The 15,812-nt window shown below is 41.5% G+C and overlaps 1 protein-coding gene and 1 pseudogene across 5 annotated transcripts in view; one reads left to right on the top strand and one right to left on the bottom strand.

Annotated features, from left to right (window-relative positions):
• SLC16A7 (solute carrier family 16 member 7) overlaps positions 1-15,812 on the bottom strand; it is a 162,229-nt gene that overhangs the window by 62,714 nt on the left and 83,703 nt on the right. The gene's annotated exons all lie outside the window — the stretch shown is intronic.
• Positions 3,800-5,057, top strand: LOC132226568 (activated RNA polymerase II transcriptional coactivator p15-like; annotated as a pseudogene).

Below are 15,812 nucleotides of genomic sequence, written 5' to 3'. Positions count from 1 at the left end.
TCCCCCCTGGTAGGAATGGCAATAATAAAAGATTTTACATTCCTTTCTCTACATCGATTAATATAGTATATTTTAATACACATTTATGCAGATATTGTTACACAATGCATATATTGGCCTTTGGTTTTAAAAATAAAAGACAGTATTTTAGAATTTGTGTGTTTGACCAAAAAACCAAAAAAACAACAAACAAACAAACAAACAAAACACACACACACAAAGAAAAACACAAAGAACAAAAAAACAATAGAAGACCAACAATTCTTAAAGCAAGTGAGGAGGCTGTCCTTGAATTTGGGAAAGCAACTATTCTGGAAAGTTTCCTTCAGTCCAAATAGGCATAAAGCTTATTCTCCTCTAAAAAAAGAGTGTAAATTATACTATAGCTGGAATCTGGGCAGTGGTTATCAGCAAATTTGGTTTATTTGCAATTTACATATATCCCATGTTTTATAATGGGTTTTAGTTATAACAGAATGCATTGAAAAAAATTACTTTAGAGAATTTCATATTTTTCTAAAGATTCACTGAATTATCATAATCCCCAAAACTAAGAGAAATTTGTGTTTTTTAATCACACTTATAGATGCAGATATAAAAAATCAGAGGTGGGAAGTGATTTTTCCAAAGTGTAACGTCCAGCAAGTGATCAGATTGGTACCATGACTAGTGTCTTTTTGTCTGGCCCATTGTTACTGATTCCACTTGAACACACCAACTTGGAGACTGTTCTGGCTGCTTATAAATGTTCTCCTTCAGTTTTGCCTCCATGATGAAGTCCCAAGTTCAATTCTTGCACATAATCTCTCCTGCCTTGTCCATTGGAATTCAAATACAAAATCCCAACTATCCTTCAAAATCTTTAGAAATTCATCATTGTTCCAACTTATTCATACCTATCTTTTTATAATGTTTTTGAAAATACAGACTACAATATGTCATTGTTGTTAACAAGAAGGTGACTTGATGACTACTGAAAATATCTGACTATTTCAAGTTGTGGGGGAGGAATATACTTCCCCCTACCCTCCAGATTCTTCTGGCCCATTTAATACATACATATGTATGGGAATCCACATACATGAGAGAGTCAGAGACCCCACATGCACAAGAGGTTCAAAGATAGAAAGGGCGATTGAGGTATATGGGACACCCTGAGCTAGGGAGGGAATGCATCGTGGGGCTTCAAAGGGTCATTGCAGGATGCTAAGAGCAGATGTTCAGTAAATAGAAGTCTGCCCTGCTCTACAGATACGTAAAGTTATCTCTGATAGTGTCGTATTATGGGCGAGACCCCTGATTCAAGTCCTTCTAGGTAGTTAAAGGAGGGGCAGAAGTTTCTCCTGAGTCTGTGACTAGGTTTGCCTTTAGCTCAAAGTAATCTGCACACCACAGAGGCACATATTGGGGTGGCTCGTTCTGAACCCCCACAAAGTGTTTGTCAAAAACTTATGTGGGAGGATATGCTAACCCCCAAGAACTTTGCCTTATCTTCTAGAAATCAATCTGTGTTGATTACTTTATGAAGAAGATCTAGGATAAAGAAGTAATGCAACTAGCCCTGCCAGGTGTGGTTTTGTTGCTTGGAGCAGCATTCCATACATTGAAAGGTTGCAGGTTGATTTTCAGTCAGGGCACATACCCAGGTTGTGGGTTTGATCCCTGGTCAGAGTGCATTCCGAAGGCAACCACTTAATGTTTCTCTATCACATTGATGTTTCTTTCTCTCCCTTTTCCTTCTTTTCTCTCTAAAATTAATAAAAACATATCCTTGGGTGAGAATTAAGGGGGAAAAAAGTAATGAAAATATCAGCAATGGTCAATAGTTATACTCTAGTATTATATTCAAGGGTCTTTCTCATTCAGTTGTACAGAATATCAGAATGTTTCTTTACATGTTTTATGAATAAGTATTTCTTCAACTTACCAAATCTAAATCAGGATACATCAATTTAATAGTCTATGCCAGGAGTGTGGAACCTTTTTCTGCCAAGGGCCACTTGGATATTTATAACATCAGTTGTGGGCCATACAAAATTATCAACTTAAAAATTAGCCTGCTGAACTTGGTCAAACATTTAATTAACTCACCCCCTAACGACTTGGCAGGGCCAGACCAAATGATTTTGTGGGCCTTATAGAGCATGCACTCGTGTTGGACATTCCCCACCCCTGGTCTGTGGCATCCAGAAGTTTATGTTTCAAAATACAGTCCAGAAATAATGTACGTAGCAAACTAATCCCAAATTAAATCAGTAGTGGTTAGGAGACGATTGGCTTCACAATAAATTTTTCTAGATAGTTGCAGTGGTTCTCAAGCTTCCTAATGCCGTGACCCTTTAATACAATTCCTCATGTTGTGGTGACACCAACCATAAAATTATTTTTATTGCTACTTCATAACTGTAATTTTGCTACTGTTATGAATTGTAATGTAAATATCTGATATGCAGGATGCATTTTCATTGTTTGCGACCCACAGGTTGAGAACCGCTGGTTTAGAGCTAAAGCACGAGTTATTCTTTACATCTTACCTCTAAAACGGCCTGTTTTCATCCAAAGGAATTAATATGCTCCTTTGCTCTCTATTTCCTCTTTATTATATAAAAGGATATAGGAGTGCCAAATTAATGTACAATGTTTAAGTTGAGGTGACAACTCACCCAACTTTATAATAGGAATTAAGCTGAACCAAATATTTTCTTTTCCAACACATAACTGAATTAAAATTGGAATCTAGTCCTGGAAAGTTGTGTTTGTTTGGTGTTGTTTTTTTAAAGTGGTCCATCTTTTAAACCCTACTGACTGATTCACTTTGACAACTAGACAAGAGAGGTGTCAATAGTGCATGGCCCACAAAATGTCAGTAACACAAAACCTATTTTTAGATGTAAATTATAGCTGCAGTTAAAAGGACTCTGAAAATGTTCATTGTAATAGGGTCAAACTAACTAAAATTGTTTTTATAATAGGAAAATAATATGAACCAGCACAGAATTATTTATGAAAAATTAGACATTGATATCCCATACTAAACAGTTCCCCTAATACTATACTTTTAGAATTTTGAAAAGACAATTATAGTGGGCTGAATAGTGACTGCCGAAAGGATGTCCATATCCTGTCCTAACCCCCAGATCTATAATATGCTTTACATGGTCCTATAGACTGAATATTTGTGTCCCCCCAAAATTCTCATGTTAATATCTAATCTCCAATATAATGGCATTAGGAGATGGGGCTTTGGGAAGGCAATTAGGCCATTAGAGTGAAGACTTTGTAAACGGAATTAGTACCCTTATAAATGAGGTCCCAGAGAGCTCCCTGAAATACTTACAAATGTGAAAGTGGCTTTGGAACTGCGTGACAGGGAGTTTTGAGGTACATACTGGAAAAAGATTATTGCCTGTAAATGACTGTTGAGAGCAATTCTGGTGAGAGCCTAGAAAGAAAAGCACAGAGCTATAGAGAGAGCCTACATCTTCTTAAAAGAATACCTGTCATCTTAAATAGAAAATGGTAGAAATACAGAACATAAAGGCCATTCTAATGAAGTCTCAGATGGAAATGAGGAAAATGTTACTGGACAATGGGGGATAGAATGTCCTTGTTATAAAGTGGAAAAGAGCTTGGCTGAATTAGGATCATCTTCTAACTTCTACTGTAGGAGCTGTGATGAAATTGGACATTTAGCTGAAGATATTTCTAAGCAAAATGTTGAAAGAGTGGCCTTGATTCCTCCTGGCTCCTTAGAGGAAAAAGTCAGAAGAGCGTAGTGAGCGAGAGAGCGAGCACAGGGATGGTCGGCTGCAGGAGTGGAGCACTGCCCAAATCAAAGGAACTTGTTTCTTCAAGCTCTTCTGGAAGCGATTCTGACAGTGGAGTTGACAAAGAGTTAAAGAGGAGAAAGCACGTTTCTTCAGAAAAACCTATAAAGAAGCAAAAGGCTGGTGATGTCAGAGGAATGGCAGCATAAGGGTTCAACTTTTCTCCTGGACATTTCAACAAGTTAACCATCTATAATTCAACAAAGAAATCCCTTCCCTGCTCAACACAGATCCACACCTGAGAGACCCTCACAATGAAACACGTAAAGGTAGGATCTGGAATTAAACGGGAAAATGAGAAGAGAGAAAAGTGCAGCTGGCCCGCAGATGCAGCTCTGTAGCCTGTAGCTCAGGGCTCGGCCTGCAGGGAGAAGGAAGAAAGATGGCAGTAGCAGGCACTTCTATTGGCCAGGCTGGAGGAACAGAGGGCTGTGGGGCCAGAGGGAGCGGGGAGCCCAGCAGGGTGAGCATGGAGCAGTGAGAGAGCGAACATCCCTATGTTTCAGCATTACACACGGTGGCCAAGGCATGGAAACAACCAAAGTGTCCCACAACCCACAATAGAGAACTGGATAGAGAAGATGTGGCACATACACAATGGAATAGTACTCAGCCATAAGAAAGGATGAAACAGTGCTGTTTGCAACAACATGGATGCACCTTGAGAACATTATGCTAAGTGAAATAAGTCAGTCAGAAAAAGCTAAAGTTAAAAAGCTATGATTTCACTCATATGTGGGATATAAAACTGAAACTCATGAACACAAACAGCATTGTGGTGGTTGCCAGAAGGAAGGGGATGGGGGGAGAAGGCGGTCCTAATATAAGGTGACAGGAGAAGATTTGACTCTGGGTGATGGGCACATGGTGCAATAGACAGCTGTTGTAACATCGGAACCCACATCTGAAACCTATATGTTCATGTTGACCAATGTCGCCCCAATCAATTTAATAAAAAAATAAATAAAATAAAATAAGAAGCAAAAGACTACTGAAGCTTCAAGAGCCCGCCATCTTCTAAGCAGTAGAGATAATGTTTCAGGCTGGGAAAATGAGGTCTGTCAGCGTTCAGGACTTGAAAGGAAAAGTCCTAACTGATATTAAAGAATGTTGAATGGATCCAGAAAGTGAAATGAAACCAGAAGAAAAGGTATTTCCTTAAATCCCAAGCAATGGAGCCAGCTGAAGGAACAGATTTCTGGCATTGATGATGTAGCAAGAAAACTGTAAAGTCCGAGCCATATAAAACCTGTACTGATTAGTTGGTTTGACCTGTCTTTTTACATTGGCTTTTCTTTTTTAATCTTTACTGTTAAAAGTATTACATATGTCCTCTCCCCTCCCCCCAATTTATCCCCTCCAACTTACCCCTACCCCCAGCCCAAGGCTTTTTTTTTTTTTTAATGTTTTCCAATCTATTGTATATTTGGATTGCAGAACAATTTTTAAGGATACATTTTTTAATGTGCATTATTTAAAATGTTCAGAAGAGAGAAATGAATGAAGGCAGGCTGTTAATCAAAAAGGAAGCAGCACTTAAATATTTGGAAAGTTCTCAGACCATCCATACTGAAAAGGATGAGAAAGTGTGGTAAACAGAAAAACACTAAAGGAGCACCACTCCACAAGATTAGTCATACATCTCTCCAGAAGCCAGAGTTACTATAAGACAGTGGAAAAATGACCCCCAAGACAATTCAGAAATCCTGAAAGCTGTTCATCCCTCACAGGCCCAGAGTACCAGGGCCCCAGGGGCAGAGTGGTTTCAAAGGAGGGTCTGTCTGAGCATGTGGGACTTTGGCATGTGCTGCCTCACTCATTGGTTCTGCTCTCTGCACTCCAGCACTGAGCCCCCTGGCTGCCCCAGGTGCAGTTCCAGTGGGCCCGAGTATGGGGTCATTGTGGTCACCCCTCTGGAAGATACAGGCTGCTAACTTTCATGGTTTACAAACTCTTCCACCATCTCTGCCTGTGTGCAGAATGCAAGAGCCCTGGGGGCATGGCTGTCTCCACCTAGATTTCAAAAGATGCTAGGCAGAGCTGCAGGCTCAGGATCCCATCCAGGAAGAGCTGTAGACATCAGGGGCAGAGCCCAAGCAGAGGACTGCTGCAGGGGTGGGGCTCTGCAGACAGCCCCAACCAGGCCAGGCCCAGGGGAGTCCTGAAGAACCAGTGGACTCCAGCCCATTAGAGTCGTGGAGGTGAGACTATAGCCCCAGTGAGTCCAGAAGGCAGAACATCCAGTCAAAGAAGATTATATTTGACCATATGACAATGTTGGTTGCTCTTAAAGTTTAATGTTGGGTTTGGGACTTACTTAGGACCTGTTACCCCCTTCTTCTTTCCTATTTCTCCCTTTGGAATGAGAGTAGATAGCCAATATCTGCCTCACCATTATACTTTGAAATATTTACAAGTTCACAGCTGGAGAGGAATTTGCCTCAGGATGATTCATACCTAAAGTCTTACCCATACTGGATTTCCATGACATTTAGATGAGATTTTGGACTTTTGAATTTTAAGCTGATGCTGGAACAAGACTATTGTTGGGGCTATTAGGATGGAATAAATGTATTTTCATGAGAGAAGAATTTCAACTATAGAAGACCAGGTGTGGAATGCTATAGACTAAATGTTTGTGCACCCCCCACCCCCATTCAGAGGTAGAACCTAATCTTCTCTGTGAGGAGGAATTTGGAAGGCGCCTAGGTGATGAAGGTGGGTCCCTCATGAATGGGCTTAGATAGGATTAGTGCCCTTATAAAAGAAGGCCACCAGGAGAGCTCCCTTGTCCCTTCTGCCTTGTGAGAAGACACAAGAAGATGGCCATGTATGAACCACGAAGCTGGTTCTCACTAGGCACTGAATCTGCTGGCACCTATTTAACCTTGGACTTTCCAGCCTCCAGAAAGCCATCCAGTCTACAGAATTTTGTTATAGTAACTCCCACAGGCTAAGGCTAATGGCAAAAAGGTCTGATTAGGTTAAAGAATTGAAGAGAGGAGCTTATCCTGGATTATCCAGGTGGTCCCTAAAAGCAATCACATGTATTTTCATAAGAAAGAGGCAGATGTGGCTCAGTGGTTGAGTGTAGACCTATGAACCAGGAGGTATCTGTTTGATTTCCGGTCAGGGCACATGGCTGAGTTGCAGGCTCAATCCCTAGGAAGGATTGTGTAGGAGGCAACCAGTCAACAATTCCCTAATCACTGATGTTTCTATTTCTCTCTCCCCCCCTCTCCTTTCCTCTCTAAAATCAATAAAAATATTTCTTTTTAAAAAAGAAAGAGGATACTACAGCTGAAGCCCATTAAAATGGACCAGCCAGTGAATTTAGAGAAGGCCATGCTTGAGGATGTTTTACCAGACTAAAGATTGGGGGGAAATGTATTCTTCAACCCTGCAAGCTCTGTAATATGTGGCTTGTCCCTTTTCTCTTTTCATCCCTGTGTGCAAAGATGAAAAGTTTCATTCCATTTTCTAGTAGCTATTAAACATCCTATATAATAAAAGCCTTATATGCTAAGAGTCTGGTCATCTGGTCATCGGTTCAACCAATCAAAGCATAATATACTAATGATATGCTAAGGCTGCTCAACTGCTCGCTATGACATACACTGACCACCAGGGGGCAGACAGTCAACCAGTCAACCAGTAGCTATGACGTGCACTGACCACCAGGGGGCAGATGCTCTGACTGGTAGGTTAGCTTACTGCTGGGGTCTAGCTGATCGTGACTGAGCGTGATGAACCAGAGATGCCCTGGAGCCCTCCTACGGTCCCTCCCTGGCTGGCCAACCTCCTGCATCCCTCCCTGGCACCAATTGTGCACTGGTGGGGTCCCTCAGCCTGGTCTGCACCCTCTCAGAATCCTAGATCCCTCAGGGGATGTCGGAGAGCCGGTTTCAGCCCGATCCTGCAGGCCAGGCCGAGGGACCCCACTGGTGCATGAATTCATGCACCAGGCCTCTAGTAGCTAATAACAGCCAACTCATGCTACCAACATTTTTTTCTCCAAATCTCTTGTCCCAGAACCCCAACTGCACGGTGTGCATTCTCTGGCTTTCAAGATATCATAGCTGCCGGCAGCCCGTCCATCCTTGCTGTTTCAAGGGACCTGGCATACGGTTCTTAATATGTTTGCTCACCTTCTTGGCGCTGTGTTTTAACCAAGGTCACCTCTCCGAGAAAGGTTGAATCCTCAGGTAGGGATTTTCCCCTGAAGTTAGGGAGGGAATAAAACCCCTCAACTAAGTGCCAGGCGGGTAATTAATCACTTTAACTACGAACAATCATGCTTAAGCTACATAATCTTTACTCCCTGGAATGGAGATAAGAAATGCCCTAACCTTTGGAATAGAGATTGATGGGATTGAATCAACTGGTATAAATACAGATGTAACAAGACAGAATTTAGAACACAGAACTTAGAACACAGAACTTAGAAGAGAGCCAAGAAGACAGAACCTACACAGAACCTACAGACAGAAGAACTTCGCTGGAGAGAACATGGCAAAAGATCCTGGACTGAACCTGACTACAGAAATATGGCAAGAGAACCTGACTAGAACCTGGTGACTGAACCTAGCTGGAGAACCTGTACAGAACCTGGCTGGAGATCCTAAGCAGAACCTCTCTGGAGATCCTGACCAGAACTTGGCTGGAGATCCAGGCTAGAGATCCTGGCTCGGCTGTTGATCAACTGAACGCTGTCTCTGTGTCATTCCTTCTTCGCCGACTCCGTCCACACCTTTGGGGACCCCTGGACCTGCTGGGGTTGGACCCCGGCACATAGCTAAAGTATTTTAAAATATTTTGCTGCTGCCTAACACAAGTTATCATTCTTCTTAACTCCTCTAGCAGGGTCCTGACCACCAGCTGCCCATCACTAAAGCCCATGCTATATATTGGAGGATTTTGTTTTACATGTCCAATCTGATATTTTGTTGTTCTCTCAAACAACTCCAGTATCTTAGGATTTACAACAATAGATAGTTATTTATGTTCATGCTATTTGGAGGCTATGGGTCAGCTGTATCTTTGGTTGGCTCTGGTGTTTTAGCAGACCTTCAAACAGATTTTTATTTTTAGGGATCTAGACTAAAGGGACATGTTCTCATATTGGAACATAAGGACTACAGGTATAGAGTCAATACATACAAACGCATTTAAAGCTTACTCTTGGACATGGCGTGTATGTCATTGGCTTGCATTTTATTGTCATATAGCTTAGCTCAAAGTCAGCAGGTATAGAAGCATGAGAAGCATGGGTAGAGACAAATGATTATGAACAAAAATAAAAACACCAAATTAATTTCACTCATTGTGTATAGTAGAAGACACAAGTAATAACTTGATTAAGTTCCTAAGAGTTCCACAGCCCTTTCCTTCCAAGTTTTAGAATCCTGACTAATACCATTTCTCTAAATTCACTGGGTGGTTCATTTTAATGGGCTTCAGCTGTAGTATCCTCTTTGTAGGCTTAAGCCAGACACTAGTAAATTCTTTCAGTTTGCCCAATAGTGGGAGTGTAGGTGAAGAAATGATCAATGGTGTGGTCCCCAAAGGTCTAATGCACTTAACTTTTCTATAATTAAGTCTATTGAGAGAGACATTTCTCACACAGAACGGAGTTACTATTTGCACTAACTAGGACCAAATACTTTAATAAATATTGTTCAAAGGGTCATACTATAAAACGTGCTACCAGCCTGAATAGAAAGGAATCGTGACTGTTGGAAATGTACAATGGCCAAGTGATTAGAATGACTCATGTCCTGTAAGTTGCTTTATGTGACGTACAGAGATACAACACTGAAAAATTTAAATACATATATCACAATAAGTGTCACAGTATTATAATAAAGTGTTGTAATCCTTTGAGCAAGTGACTTTCGCACTGGTTCTTAGTTTGCTTTTTTGTAAAAAAAAAAAAAAAAAAGAAGAAGAAGAAAGAAAAAAGAAAAATAGAGTAAGATTAAGTGTTCCCTGATGTTCCTTTTCAGCTCATATTTGATTCTCTGATACCAAAATAGTCCTATTTATAAACTTAGCATGTGAAAAACATATTTCTCTCTTTCTCTGGGAAAATGCTACTGCCATTCAAAAATAACTAATGAACAGATAGACAGTATCTGAGCAAGTTTTTCAAGATTCTAAAAACTATAGGCTGAATGTGAAAAGTTCATTTGAAAGAAACAAGTGAGGGAATTCCAGTATGTAAACAGACAGGGACATGTCCTTAATTAAATACTAGAGGCTACTAAAGGTCAAGCATTAGTTCCTTAAATGTGTTTAGAATTGTATTCAATTCCCAAATCACAATTTAGTTTCCATAAAAGTTCTTGTATGACATCCTCAGAAGATGGTATACATCTGAATAGTTCTTCATTTCTCATGATTAAAATATTGAAGTATATTGTCTTGTGCTGTAAAAGAATATGTTCCCAGGATAACATATTTGCCAATGATACTTCTGGTGAGAGGTTAATCTCCAAAATATATAAAGAAATTATACAAATAAACACCAGAAAGACAAACAACCCAGTTAAAAATGGGCAAAGGACCTGACTAGACACGTCTCTGAAGAGGTACTACAGATGCCAATAGACATATGAAAAAAATGCTCAACATCATTAATTATCATAGAGGTGCAAATTAAAACCACAATGAGACAGCATCTCACACCTGTCCTAATAGCTACCAACAATAAATCAACTAACAACAAGTGCTGGCAAGGATGTGAAAAAAAAAAAAATCCTACACCCACTGTTGGTGGGAATGCTGACTGGTGCAGCCACTATGAAAAACAGTATGGAGTTTCCACAAAAAATTAAAACTGAAACTGCCTTTTGACCCAGAGATTCCACTTCTGGGAATATATCCTAAGAATCTCAAAACACCAATTTGAAAGAATATATGCACCCCTATGTTCACTGCAGGGTGTTTACAATAGTCAAGATCTGGAAACAGCTCAGGTGCCTATCAGTAGATGAGTGGATAAAAATGCTGTGATACACATTTACACAATGGAATACTAGCTGGACCTGGAGATTATTATGCTAAGTGAAATAAATCAGTCAAAGAAAAATAGCATATTATTTCACTTATATGTGGAATCTAATGAGAAAATAAATCGAAGAACAAATTAGAAATAGAGGCATGGATACATAGAATAGACTGACAGTTGTCAGAGGAAAGGGGTGTTGAGAGACTAGGTAAAAGAAGGTGAAAGGATTAACTAAAAAATGTATATACTAGAGGTCCAGTGCACGGATTTGTGCACTGGTGGGGACCCTTAGCCTGGCCTGCACCCTCTCACAATCCAGGACCCCTCGCGGGATGTCAGAGAGCTGGTTTCAGCCCGATCTCCGCAGGCCAGGCCAAGGGACCCCACCAGAGCACAAATCCGTGCACCGGGCCTCTAGTATGCATTTAAGATCTTTGATTAATCTCTTCCCATCCTCTCCCCTCCCTCCTTCTCTCTGAGATTCATCAGTCTGTTCCATGTTTCCATGCCTGTGCATTGAGTGTCTGACCCCTGGTGATCATTGCACATCATAACTACTGGCCAGTCGGCAGGTCGCTCACTTAGGCTTTTATATATATACTAGAGGCCCAGTGCACAAAAATTTGTGCACTTGGCGGGGGCGGGGGGTCCCTCAGCCTGGCCTGTGCCCTCTCACAGTCTGGGACCCCTCAGGGGATGACCACCTGCTGGCTTAGGCCCGCTCCCCGGGGGATTGGGCCTGAGATGGCAATCAGACATCCCTCTGGCAGCCCGGGAGCCCTTGGGGGATGTCCACTTGCCAGTGGGAAGCAGGCTTAAGCTGCAGTCAGACACCCTTAGCGCTGCTCAGGAGGCGGGAGAAGCTCCCACCACCACCACTGTACTGGCAGCCATCAGCCTGGCTTGTGGCTGAGCAGAGCTCCCCCTGTGGGAGCACACTGACCACCAGGGGGCAGCTCCTGCATTGAGCATCTGCCCCCTGGTAGTCAGTGTGTGTCCTAGTGACCAGTCATTCCCAGTCTTTCTGCTGTTAGGGTCACTTTGCATATTACCCTTTTATTATATAGGATAGAGGCCTGGTCCATGGGTGGGGTCCGGCTGGTTTGCCCTGAAGGGTGTCCCGGATCAGGGTGGGGGTCCCGCTGGGGTGCCTGGCCAGCCTGGGTGAGGGGCTGATGGTTGTTTGCAGACTGGTCAAGCCCCCCCAGTGGGGACCCTCACCCCATGGAGGTTTGGCCAGCCTGGGTGAGGGGCTGATGGCTGTTTTCAGGCTGTCCACACCCCCTTTAGGGTTGGGGGTCCCCACTGGGTTGCCTGGCCTGTCTGGGCCAAGCCCCCCGGTGATGGAAGCACCCAGCTTCTCCTTTTTTTCTTTTTTTTTAATTCTGAGATTTATTTACCTTCTATAATTGAAACTTTTTGTAGCCTTGAGTGTAGCTCAAAGCTGGCCAGGATGGGCGAGAAGCTTGGCTTCCTCCATCACCAGGGACAACCCAAGCCTCCTGCTCACTCCAGCTCCATGGCCATAGCTGGCTGAAAGCAGGTATCTGGGGTTTATTTATCTTCTATAATTGAAACTTTGTTGCCTTGAGTGGAGTTCAGAGCCAGCCTCGGAAGGCAGGAAGCTTGACTTCCTTCATCACTGGAGCAACCAAGCTTCCTGCTCGCTCCAGCTCTGTGGCTGCTGGCCACCATCTTGGTTGGGTTAATTTGCATATAGTTGCTCTGACTGGCTTGTGGGGGTGGCTTAGGGCATAGCAAAAGTACAGTCCATTTTCATGTTTGTCTTTTATTATATTAGATATATATGACACAGACAACAGCGTGGTGATAGCTAGAGGAAAAGAGGGGGGTGGGTGGAGGTGGGCAAAGGGAGGTAAATGGGAACGGAAAGAGACTTTGCTTGGGGTAATGGGTGCCTGATGCAGTGTGCAGATGATGTTTTGTTGAGTTATACACTTGACACCTGTATGATTTTGCAAACCAATGTCATCCCAATAAATTCAATAAAAAGTAAATAAAATATATTCCCATAAAAGTGGGATAATTGGTTCGATTTTGCAAGTAAATCCCATGAAGATATTTTTCAAAGATAGAATGAAAACAGCACTTCACATATTATATACTCAAATGTTTTAAAGAAGTATTTAATAGTACAATTCACACACCGTACATCTTTGTTTCCCATTTATCCCATTTATATACCCTTAAATTAAAAAAAAATTATAATAATAAAAGCATAATATGCTAATTAGGCCAGACAGCCAAATGTCCTTCCGGACAAAGCCATGGCGGCTGCAAGGGCCGAGGGCAAGCAGCTGTGGTGGCTGGCAGCAGCAGCAGGGTGGGGTGATGGGGGCGGCTGAGGGCTCCTGGACTGTGAGAGGGGGCAGGCTGGGCTGAGGGCCCCCCTCCCAGCCCCAGTTTACAAATTTTCATGCACCGAGCCTCGAGTTATACTATAAACTACCAAACAGGAATCATGTCAATCATATATTGCTCAATAGAATTTAAATAAGATGATTAATAATGAATAAACATTTACAAACATTCCAAAAGATAGTCCTCTTGTCAAACTTACAAATTTTATGACACTGATATCAGTGGGGACTGTTAAGTGCTGTCATTTCTTATAAAAGATCAATGAAACCTAGCTGAAATAGGAGGTAGAGCTGAAAGTGATCACTTTCATGACAGTTTATGACATTCTGAAGATTCACTATGAAGATCCTCTCTAAGGAAGCCTCACTGTGAAGTTCCACAGAATTCACAATTTCCAACCCTGTATTTAGAATTTGATGTTATTGTTCTGTAATATTCACTGAACACTGGTCATGAAGTTAATGCTGACTGGAAAAAAAAAAATGAACCCGAATTTAAATACAACCTACATTGGAGCAACATGAGCTGTTGAAAATAAATCAATTGGCTGATCCTGCTTGTCACTCTGGAAGGTCACCAGAATGAACTCTCATCACAAACACAGAGAAGAAACTCTTACTGTTCCCTTTCCCCTTTTCTCACTGCACTAGTCAAGCCTGTGGCTCCCACAAAAATACGTGAATAAATAATCAAATACAGTCCTCTGGGAATTGATGCCATACATGTACCAAAGCAAATTAGAAGTAACACAACTACTAGAAACCTTTCCCCATTGCACATTGCATTCCTTTTCCTCCCCCTTAGCTTTCTCCTAAAGGCTGCTCTCTTTCAGTTTTGGCTGCCAACTGGGCAGAAGACATCCATAATTCCAAGCATCATCTTCAAATTAAGCATTTCATTAGTTTCCCTTGTTTCCAACTTGCCTTTTTCTCATACACCCTGGCATCTACCGAGCATTTCAGACCAGAGATTCTCCTGCCTGACTGGGTTCTGTTCAGCTCCACGCGATTCACTCATGCTTGTTCTGTCTTTGCTTCAGCCCTGGATGAAAAGCTCTCACTTACTTCCTTGTCCTAATGCTTCCTTTACAATCCTTCATGCTCCACAAGAGAGCATGGCGCTCTCTGGCTTTTGTTTGCTCATACCAATCACCCTAGCCTGACAGACAGCGTGACAAACATTTGAAATAGCAACAAGTTGCTATCCCTTCTGGCCTGCTTACTAGAATGACAACGTTTCAAATCCTGGAACAACAGCAGAAAGGGGATTCCAGTGGAAAAAGATTTTAAATACAGAAGTTAAATAAACTTTTCCTGAAAGAATTTGAGCCTCTGTATGCAGTGATGTTTTAGGAGACAGAAGATCAAATTTGGTGTAGATTTGGACAGGGAACATTTTTGCCATTACTGCCTGCACCTCAGCTTTGGTCCCTGAGGAGCAGTGACTTTGGGGGTGTTAAGAGACATGAACTGTTATTTCCATAGGCAATGTTGTTGTTGTTGTTTCCACTGATGGCATTAGCAATGGTGAGAAACAGTAATGGAAAAAGCCATTTGATCTCTTTCTCTCTCTGATCTCATGTGATTCCAAGAAATATTTAGTTGGAGACATATTAAAGAATTATTGTTTTTTCTTTAATTTTTATTCTGCTTTTTGAGCAAGAGAATTATTTAGTTAGTCTGCATTTTAGAAAATACTCCTAAAGATAGGGTTAAGAAAATGACTGAAGGGAGCTAGAGGATATATCAGCAACATAGTGAAATGCATTATAGTAATCTAGATAAGCCCTCCCAGAGTAGGAGGGAAGATTTATTATTAAAAATAATGATTATGCTCTAGCCAGTTTGTCTCATTAGATAGAGTGTCGGCCTGCGGACCAAAGGGTCCCAGGTTTGATTCCAATCATGGGCACATATCTTGGTTGCAGGCTCCTCCCCGGCCCTGCCCTGGTTGGGGCACTTGGAGGAGGCAACCAATCAATGTGTTTCTCTCACATCGATGCTTCTCTCTGTCTTTTCCTATCTCTCCCACTTATATGTGGAATTTAAAAACATCAAACTCATAGAAACAAAGAGTAGAGTGGTGTTTGCCAGGGGTTGTGGGATGGGGGATTTGAGAGATGTTGAATGAAGGGTACTCACATTGAGTAATAAGATAAATACATTCTGGGGATCTAATATATAGCATGATTACTATAGTTAACCAAACTTTATTATATACTTAAAGTTTCTAAGAGAGTAGATCTTAATTGTTCTCACCACCAAAATATTTGTAATTATATGAGGTGATGAAGGTGTTAACTACTCTTATTGGGGCAATCATTTCATATATGTATGAAATCATGTTTTATGTCATAAATTTACAAAATGTTATATCTCAATAAAACTGGGAAACAAAGATACCCCCATACCCACACAAAGCAATGAATTAATACTAAGTTTTAAAAAATGGTCACCTTTTTGAGGAGCAGGTTGAGGATGAAAAAGAAGAGGAATGAAATCATTTTAAGTGATGCTTCTAGTGAATTCTTCAGTTGAATGGTAGGCTCCAGAATATGCATTATATGAATCTTCTTTCTAACTTATTCAAATGTT

This window comes from Myotis daubentonii, chromosome 2 (genome assembly GCF_963259705.1).
Source record: "Myotis daubentonii chromosome 2, mMyoDau2.1, whole genome shotgun sequence".
In the NCBI taxonomy this organism is placed as follows: Eukaryota; Metazoa; Chordata; class Mammalia; order Chiroptera; family Vespertilionidae; genus Myotis; species Myotis daubentonii.
Note: the sequence above shows the minus strand (reverse complement) of the source record. Positions and strands in the feature narration are given on the sequence as shown.